Here is a 9,919-nt window from a genome sequence, read left to right on the forward strand (position 1 = left end):
GGTTACGTTTTGCCGGTCATGTCTTGTGGTTATGTTGCGCCGTTCACTTTCTTGCAGTAACGTTGCGCCGCATACTTTCTTGTGGTTACGTCAGGCCGTTCATTTTCTTGTGGTTACGATACGCCGCCCAAATTTTTGCGATTACATTGCGCCGCTTAATTTTTTGCGGTTACGTTACGCATTAGATTGGTTCAGTAGGTTCACTTCACTTAATAAATGCGTTTAGCTGATTCAGATGGTTTAATAAGGTCGTTCAGGAGGTTCACTTGGTTTTGGTTGGGTTCTGTCGGTTCACTAATGTTTCGATTGAGTTGAGTTGGTACAACAACGATTGGGTTAGATTCATTTCGTTCAATATGGTTTGGGTTTAGCTGGTTCACTAAAATTTTGGTTGGGTTCAGTTGGATTCTGTCGATTCACGAAGGATTGAGACGGATTCAACTGGTTCACTCAAAAATTTCGTTGGGTTCAGTCGGTTCACTGAAGTTTTGGTTGGGTTCATTTGGTTTAATAAGGTTTTGGTTGGGTTCAGTCAGTTCGCTAAGAATTAGGTTGGGTTCAGCTGGTTCACTAAGGTTTTGGTTGGGTTCAGTCGGTTCACTAAGGATTTAGTTGGGTTCAGCTGGTTCACCAAGGTTTTGGTTTAGTTCAGTCGGTTCACTGAGTATTAGGTTGGGTTCGGTTGGTTCACTAAGGTTCTGTTGAGTTCAGTCGGTTCACTAAGTATTAGGTTGGGTTCCGTTGGTTCACTAAGGTTCTGTTGAGTTCAGTCGGTTCACTAAGGTTTGCTTTAGTTCAGTCGGTTCAGTGAGTTTTTGGTTGGGTTCAGTCGGTTCACTAAGGTTTTGGTTGGGTTCAGCTGGTTCACTAAGGTTTTTGTTGGGTTCTGCTGGTTCATTTTGTTTAGTAAGTGTGTTCAGCAGGTTCACTATAGTTTGTGAGTTTGTTCAGTAGGTTCACTTGGTTTAGTAAGTGTTTTGGTTCTGGCCAATGAGAGCGATTTGGAGGCGGTCGCGTTACGACTCCTGCCGCTTAATATGTAAGACTAGCAACGACCGCGGCGCGTCCCGCGCCGCGGTATCCAACGAAGGTTACGTAGAGAAAAAAAGGGACTCTTAACCGTATATTGTATGGGATGTTTGTGTTGTTTAGATGTGTTGCACTTTATTATGTTTGTGTGTGTTTGATAATGTGGCGTATAGCGGAAACGAACGACCGGCACGTACAATTTGCAAATATTCTTACAAAACATCACAACGTTAGGTCTCGCACAATAAGTGCACGAAGGAAAAACAACAAACAATTTCGCCCAATAGGTAGCATCAACAAAAGGAAGTAAAAGCGCCCGTAATACTGTAAAAAACTTGAGTAAAAGTAAAATATCCTAACAGAAGTAAAATACTATTGAATACAATTTAATACTTGTCCGGTAGTTAAGCTACAGTATGCAAGTCGTAACAGAAGCCGAAAATCTTCGAATTCGTCAAACCTCATTAATCGTACAGCAGTTCACCCGTTACAAAAAAATACTCCGCAGCTCCATCATCATTCAGCTGGAGGCCGTGATATTCCCAGTCGTTATGTTCGTTCTTGTGTGGGCGAATACCGAACTGGCTCACGATGACCTTTCCCAAAGTATACTTCGTCTGGGTGTTGTACTGCAGCAAAATCCCATGGTGCGCAATGTAAGCGTCCAAGAAGTGTTGCATCGGGCGTACTGGCAAAAGGGCGTCCGGACCAACGGCTTCGAAGAAAGTTCCGACAAAAGCCGTAATCAACGCTGTGTTGTTAATGGGTTGTGCAGGTGCGGGCACAACAACCTCCTGTGCCACCACCATTTCTTCCAGTTCTGGTAGTGCGACCGGCGGTGCGGCAATGAATGGCAACGGGTGAGCATTTTCCGGGGGCGGGGCTTCCACTTCCAGGATAGCGGCAGTATGCGATCGTGATCGTATGGAACGCGACACATGGGGCATTCAATCGGTTGTTCTTCCACTAACTGTTGTGCCTCCCACATTAATACGCAATCTAGATGAAAAGTGTGCCCACAGGGCAGTGCGGCCAGGTTGGCTGTGGCCAGCATGCAAATGGGGCATATAACCGGCATTGTAACTTATGTAAAATAATATTGTGGAGTTCGGTGGTTACACGCAAATCAACTAAAGTGGAAACAGAGCATTAGTTTTCTGAGCTACAAAATGCGAAATGGCTTATCAGTGTTCATGTGTTGGGTTTGTGAATATTATGTGTCCTAGTGATGGGAAAATAGTTTTTTGCTCTTTTTTAGCCTGACAGGCCGCGTTAGTGATAAGCATGTGACAGCTACGTGATAGATACAGTTCGCTTGTCCGCGCAGGCCGCTGATAAAGTGGCGGCTTCTTTTATGTGTATTGAGGGGCGAATACTCGCGATATGACATCACGACTCAATATGGTGGGCTCAGATTAGGGCGGGGGCTATGTTGGGGTGGCGATGTTTGGGGGCCACGTTGGCCAGGGGCATAATTTGGGGAGCCGTTTCGGGGGGCTAAGTTTTGGGTGGCTCGGTTGGTGTTGGGGTGTGCTTATGGGGCATTGGGGAGGGGGGCTGCGATTGGGGGCGCGGGTTATGTGGGTGTTTAGGGCGGTTAAGTCTGGGGGCCACGTTGGCCAGGGGCTTAATTTAGGGAGCTTTCTGGGGGGTCAGGGTTTTGGAGGGTTTGGTTTGGGAAGGTACGTTTTGGGAGGCTGAGTTGAACGGTTGTGATGGGGTGTGCCATATTTGGGGGGCAGTGTGTGGGCAGCGATTGAGGGCGCTACGTTGGGGTTTGGGGCGGTTATGTCTGGGGGCCACGTTGGCCAAGGGCATAGTTTGGGGAGCCGTTTCGGGGGGTTAGGTTTTGGTTCGGTTGTGTTAGGGTGCGCCATATTTAAGGGGCAGTGTGGGGCACCAGTTGATTTCTAGAGCTACGTTGTGGGAGCTTAATTTAGGAGCCTTCAGGGTCAGGAGTTTTGAGGGTTTGGTTTGGGAAGGTACGTTTTGGGGCTGAGTTGAACGGTTGTGTTGGGGTGTGCCATATTTGGGGGCAGTGTGGGGGCACCGGCTGATGTCTAAAACCACAGTAGCCAAGGATGAGAGGACCGTCTGGGGGGTTAGGGTTTTGGGGGTTTGGTTTGGGGATCTCGTTTTGGGGGCTGAGTTTAACGGTTGTGTTAGGGTGCGACATATTTGGGAGGCAACGTGGGGGCTGCGATTGAGGGGGCTATGTTGGGGTTTGTAAGTTGTATAGAGCCACGTTGCCAGGGGTATAGTTAGGAGTTGTTTCGGGAGGGGCAGGTTTCGAGGTGTTCGGTTGTGTTAGTGCATCATATTTAGGGCAGTGTGAGGGACACCAGCTGATGTCTAGAGCCACGTTAGCCAAGAGATTAATGAGAACCTTCTAGAGGGATTAGGGTTTTGGGGGTTTGGTTTGGGGAGCTCGTTTTGGGGGCTGAGTTTAACGGTTGTGTTAGGGTGCGACATAATTGGGGGGCAGCGTGGGGGCAGCGATTAAGGGGGCTTTGTTGGGGTTTTAGGGTTGTTTGGGGGCCACGTTGTCCAGGGGCATAGTTTGGGGAGACGTCCTGTGGAGATGGGTTTTTGGGCGGGGGTTGGTTTGGTAAGCTATGTTTTGGGGGCTGAGTTTGAGGGTTGTTTTGGAGTGTGCTTTGCTAATGGCGCAGTGTGGGGCGTTGCGGTTTGGGGCGCGTGCCGTGTTGGGGTTTAAGGGTGGTTATGTCTGAGGCCACGTTGGCCAGATGCTTTGTTTAGACAACCGTCTGGAAGTGTAGATTTTTGGAGGTTCAGTTTTGCGAACCATGTTTGGGGGGCTGCGATTGCGGGCTAAGTTGGAGTGTTCTATATTTGGGGGGCAGTGTGGGGAACAGCGATTCGGAGGACAGTGGTTTGCGGGCTGAGGTGCTGTGGTTGTGGGCTATTGGGTGGCAGTATGCTGGCGGAGGGCTGTTATGCTTAATGATACGGTGGTTTAAACATATGCAAAATCATCGAATCTCCGACAATGTTTTAATTCGTTAAGCAGTTTTGGGCGCACCATTCATTAATATAGTGACATAAAGCTGACAACAAAAGATCTTGATGCTAATTAAATTCAGGCGAATTTTAAAATGAGCGCGCGGCAGATTTTGAAACAAAGAGCTGGCTGAGCTGTTATGATACAGGCACAAACAAATAAAAATTATTTTTTATGTAACACTTATTCCTTGACGAAACTTGAGGGAACTGTTCCTAAGTTTCATGTTTTTTGGCGCTACTTTCACTCGTTCCCGTTGGCGATGCTGGTCGCTTGCCTTGGTCCTGGGTCGGAGACTCGGCCAAAGCTTGTGTGACAGCAGTGTCGTCAATGTATCCATTATCTTTGGCCAAGCAGATCCGGCGGCTTGTAGCTCTGTTTTGTTGCATGGCAGTAAAGTAATAGCGCTCTCCATCACTGCCGGTGATTGTTCCCTCCGAAATATGCAACTTGCAGAAGCAGACTAACTTGTATCTGTGCTCAAGGGAAAATTTCCCCGCCTAAAAGTTAAGTAACGTTCAAGCTAGTAACTACTATGGATGGTAGCTCGAATTTGCCTACCACATTTCCTCGGAGCACAATTGTTTCAGATGCTGGGTCGATTGAAGGATCCAAGACCTTCACCTTTCGCGAAGCACTTGAAATGTCTTAGCGTGTTTTACACCTTCAACGACAGCCAGTAGGTCTAAAAAACACGTCACTGAAAAAAATTTTCCAAAGTAATCTAAAAATTTATCGAATTTTCGCGCTGGGTCATTAAAATGTTTTGCCGTTTTGATGTCTGTAATTTGTCCAATTGGAAGAGGTTCGTTCACAGGAATAATTGTTGTTGATGGTGTTAAAGTGATTCCGAGCTTAAGAGATGCCGCATTCCTGTACTTTTCGTTGTTTTCCGCGTTAACATGCGTTATCTGAACGAACTGCGGTCAAGATAAAATATTCGGTATTATTATTGCGCTATTTTTAGAACTATCGGCAAACGTGGTCGAAAATCGATAAATCGATCAATTTGCGCATTGAAAATATCGTAAAGAAAAGCATCGTAAACTTCTTTGTTAAATTAACATTAAATCATAAAAAAAATTTAGAATTTGGAAACTAACTTGTCCAACATGAATGTTGTCAAATTTCTCGACGTTCTCGCGCCAAGCGGTAACGTTAAGGCTGCCAGTATGGTCCGCAAGCAAGATTCTTCGAAATTTCTTTTCTCCGTCAGTATCGTCAGGGCTGTTGTAGGTTTTATCCACAGAAGATACAACACCACAGACAGTTCTAAAAATGAGCGCTTTTTAATTTTGTTTTTTTAAATAAGCAGTGTACATACTTGTTCCTTCCTGACGCCATTCCTGCTAAACCGTTTGGAATTGCAGGTAGACCTGCAGTAAGAAGGGAGTTTCCGTTGTCGGAACCTGTTGCCACGACCTCGTAGCCGCTTATGATAATTTTTTCTCTGCAAGAGACGGACGTTGCCAGAGAACTATTTATTTCATAAAAATTTCTGGACTAACCGGCCGAAAACTTTGAACTCGGTTAATGTAATGGTTGCAAATTGCATAGAGCTTCCGCTGAACGCGTTGCCAGAATTTTTGACAGAAGCATCTAAAGGTCAAATAAAGGTCACTCAATGGTCAATGAGGCCAATCAAAGCTAGAATAAAACCATGAACCATAGCATGAAATGCACTTAAATATATTTTGGTAATCAGTTTAAAACCTGTTCAAGAATTTATTTAGAAATTTTACAGCAGACTTGCAGCAATTTGCGTAATTTTAACGCGTAACACGTTTTAACAACAATGCGTAATTACGGATTGCTAAATGAAAAACCACTCTTTCTTATGCATGACTATTTAAAAGTGATTGTTTAGTGTTTCAAAGTCAGTATTTTTTGCCTATAATGTTCTGGTCATAACTTACCAATTTTGCGCGCACCATCCCATAAGATAATTGCAGTGGGGCTTTTTATTTCCTGTAAATTATTTCTTTGTAATTACCATTAAAATCGCTTTCTTCTAAACTATTATCTTTTCACTTACGGCTATTTGGACTGTGACGTCCGTTCAGGAAGTTTAATTCCAGATCCTGAGGCTCCAAAATCACCGAAATCCATTGTGATCGGTCCACAGTTGGGCAGACTAAATTATAAGACAACTGTGTTTAAGCTGTGCAACTTTTCAAAACTTTTCTGATCCGATCTAAATGAGGAAATGAATCGCAAATTTTTTTCTCGGGGCCTTTATATACTCTGGTGGCTGCCAGTGGTGTATCCGTTTAGCTAATCAGAACCCTCAGGACGCATTCGTCATCATCGAAGTTTCTAGAAAATTATATTTGAACTGTGAAGACAGGTTTTTCTCCGCCAATCAGCACCTCTAGTGCGCATTTGTCATCATAGAATTTTCTAGGTATTTATTTTTGAACTGTGAAGACAGGATTTGCTCTGCCAATCAGCAACTCCCGTACGCATTCGTCATCATAGAATTTTCTAGAAATTTATATTTGAACTGTGAAAACAGCTTTTTATCCGCCAATCAGCACCTCCCGTACGCATTTGTCATCATAGAATTTTCTAGAAATTCATATTTGAACTGTGAAGACAGGTTTTCACCCGCCAATTAAACTCCTCAGTACGCATTTGTCATTATAGAAGTTTCCAGAGGCTTATATTTGAACTGTGCAGGCAGGTTCTCCGCCATTTAGAACCTCCAATACGCATTTGTCATCATAGAATTTTCTAGAAATTTATATTTGAACTGTGCAGACAGGTTTTTTCCGCCAGTCAGAACCCTCAGTAGGCATTTGTCATCGTAGAATTGTCTGAAAATTTATATTTGAACTCTGAAAAAAGATGTCAAAAACAAACGTTTCGGATTTTCGTTTTCAAAAGGTAAAAAGGGTCCTTTCACTCATTTTTTAATTTATTTCTTTCAAACGACCTTTTAATTTTAAAGCTAATAGAGTTGTCATAAGGTTTTTTATGACGTACTTATTCAATACGAACTATTCAAACTGACAAAATACCGACAGAAGTCTTTTCATTGTCTGAGTTGTTAATTCGTATTCGCGGTTTTAACAGAAAACAAAGATGCTTCAAAAAACGCAACACGTCAATCACAATAACAAAAGCTTTATTATTATACCAGCTTTAAAGGTTTGTAAAAACTTCGCGGAAAACAACGTTTCTGGTTTTCAGCTTTTTGACTGGAAGCACAACCTTAATTGCGTCAAAAGCTCGAGCTCTAGAGAATGCAACATACAACTGCCCGTGACAAAATACGGAAGATTTTAATACTATCCCAACTCTCTCGAAGGTTTGCCCTTGCGCCTTGTTGATAGCCATGACAAATGCAATTCGCACAGGAAACTGAAGACGGCTAAAATGGAATGGTAACTGATCGCCGGTCGGTTGCAACTTTATTCGGGATATTAACACCCGCTTTCCTTTGCTGCTTCCACTTAGTACTTTGCAGTCTAAGCTGTACTTGTTCAATTTTCGAATGATCATCCTGGTCCCATTGCAGAGGCCGTGCTTTGCATCTAAATTGCGGAGGAGCATTACCACTGTGTTGACTTTAAGCGCCAGTTCGTGGGGCGGCAATCCACTCGGAGTAAGCGTATACAAAAATTCCTCAGGAAATTCAGTTGGATCTTCTCCATTTTCGCAAACTGGGGTATCAACACTTGTGTAAGTAACAGCATCTCCTGGTTTGAACCAAGCGGTCAACATGGTCTCTCGATTCGTTGCGGCAGCTAAGGCTTCCTCTTCTTGGCCTGCTGTAAAGTAAACATCCTGTTCTTCCGGCTTGTGGACGGGCAGTCGCACAATCGTATGGGAAACGCAGTGCATTTCGTATTTAAAAAGTCGCCAGCATGCTTCCGGGGCGCTTATATATCGGGACTCAACAAACGCCGCAATTTCATCCAAATTCAACACTCGTTCCCCTTGGGCGTTGACTATGCTCATTAAAGCAACATCATTCCCCTTGAAAATGTACTTGTAGATGTATTTGAAACTCTTTACAGTTGCACAAATTTCCACATTGATGTGGCAGTTGTATTTAAGCAACATGTAAGGGTTGTACGGAACGATCCACTGGTTATCCACCAAACGATTGCCAACGGTCATAGATCGCCCATTATCGCGGCGCCGGTACTCCGGGTAACCGTCTTTGTTGGGGTTGGTCTCAGCGCAGAAAGGTTTCGGAAATTTTGCGTGGCATTCGCCTGTTTCTCTCATACATACAGACTGTGGGTTTAGCTTTCCACACGGACCATGAACCATAAAGCTTTTGACGGCCTCATGCAACCGCGGATGAAGCACTGGATCAGGAATTTCGCAGCAGACCACTTTACCAATAATTTCAGCTTCGACCTTCGCATCTCTTTTGTCAACAATCAACAGCAAGTGGCAATGAGGAAGTCCACGTTTTTGAAATTCAATTGTCTGTAATACAAATTCTATTATGTTTAAAATCACAAACGTTAACGCAATTTCTTCATCTCAACAAATGCTAAGCGACTGAAAAAAACCTTACTGCGAAAGAATTTTCGGCTGAACCGCAAGTAACTAATGCAATAAAATTAGTTCAAAAGAAATTTTAAAATGAAACCAGAAGGCTAAAGGATCGAGTATCCGACCTGATGTAAAAGTAGTTAATCCCACTTACAAAACAGAATCCATCCACTCGGCCGAAAACTTCATTGTCAACGATATCTTTCACGAGTTCCTTAAGCTTCAGCTTGAACACACGGGCTACTAAGTCGGGACGGTCAGTGGCTTTCTGGCCGGGGAACAGATGCTCTTCAATTTCTTGACATCTCGCATTCATTGTCATTGTAAGGAATATCCACGGCTTTCCAAATTTTTGACACATGGCCATTGCGTCTTGATAGTTTTGACGCATTGCTCGCGGCCCCCCACCAAAACTGGAGCTAAGCACCACGGAGCGCCCAGGCTGCATACCTCGCTCTGTAGCCGCTGTCGCTAAAAAATCCGACAACCCCTGGTAGCTTTCAACGCGCAGTTTCTTTTGGTTCAGCTTCTGGAACTGCAGCCTGGACGCTTCAACTTTAAGATAAGAATCCACTGTATACTGCTGGAAAAGTGCTTTTCCATGAAGTATTGGATTGAACTCCTCTCGGTCGGCTATTTGATAAGCATAGAACTGCAGAACCCAAAAATACACGTCAAACATCAAATTGCATAACAGACCACCAACTACTAAAAAAATGGAAAACATTTGTAGTAAACAGAATTTTGTTCATACTTCAAGTAGTGATACGCTTGCTCTTCCCTTCTCACGTTTTAACTGTGGATGAAACCCTTTATTTCCAAGTGGGAACAACAGTGGATAACACATTGGATCGCAGTCGCCGTTCAACGAAGGAATCGTACGGAGGCCGCCAGTTTTTGAATGCACCGCAAGATGATGTTCAGGAAACTCTCCAACGGCGTTACCGACAATAACGGCAGCAACTTCGTGCAAGCTGGAGCAGTATATCGCCTTTGAGGTTTTCGCCGATCGTTATCAAAGACCAATTTAACATCCAAAGGCGGTCGTTGTTCACAGCTTGCTTTTTGCTGTTCCTCAACTTCCACCTCCCGCATCATACGGTATGCCTCAGCAAAAGGATTGCACTTGCGAAGCGTTGTCTCGAGCTCTACCAAGAGCGGAAGTTGCAGTGAGCTGTTCACAGGGTCAGCTAAACGAACTTCTACCGCATCTGCGCTGTCCAAGAAATAGAGCTGTCCGTATTTCGGTGAATCATTGCTGGAAGGGTGGGCAGGACTGAGATAATGATACAGTTGGCCGGATGTACGATAAGTCATTGGTCCAGTTCCCGGAAGACAATCAGTTTTGCAACAACC

General features: G+C 44.2%; 1 long non-coding RNA gene across 1 annotated transcript; it reads right to left on the bottom strand.

The window, feature by feature from the left end:
• Positions 1 to 4,123: 4,123 nt before the first annotated feature.
• Positions 4,124 to 6,290, bottom strand: LOC129588692 (uncharacterized). Its single transcript, XR_008690505.1, has 7 exons — positions 6,087 to 6,290; positions 5,968 to 6,019; positions 5,560 to 5,650; positions 5,376 to 5,501; positions 5,155 to 5,323; positions 4,613 to 4,971; positions 4,124 to 4,551 (listed from the first exon to the last, which is right to left on the bottom strand). It is a non-coding gene; the product is annotated as an uncharacterized LOC129588692 (long non-coding RNA).
• Positions 6,291 to 9,919: the final 3,629 nt, after the last annotated feature.

Source organism: Paramacrobiotus metropolitanus, unplaced genomic scaffold, assembly GCF_019649055.1.
Source record: "Paramacrobiotus metropolitanus isolate TYO unplaced genomic scaffold, Prichtersi_v1.0 Parri_scaffold0000030, whole genome shotgun sequence".
Classification (NCBI taxonomy): domain Eukaryota; kingdom Metazoa; phylum Tardigrada; class Eutardigrada; order Parachela; family Macrobiotidae; genus Paramacrobiotus; species Paramacrobiotus metropolitanus.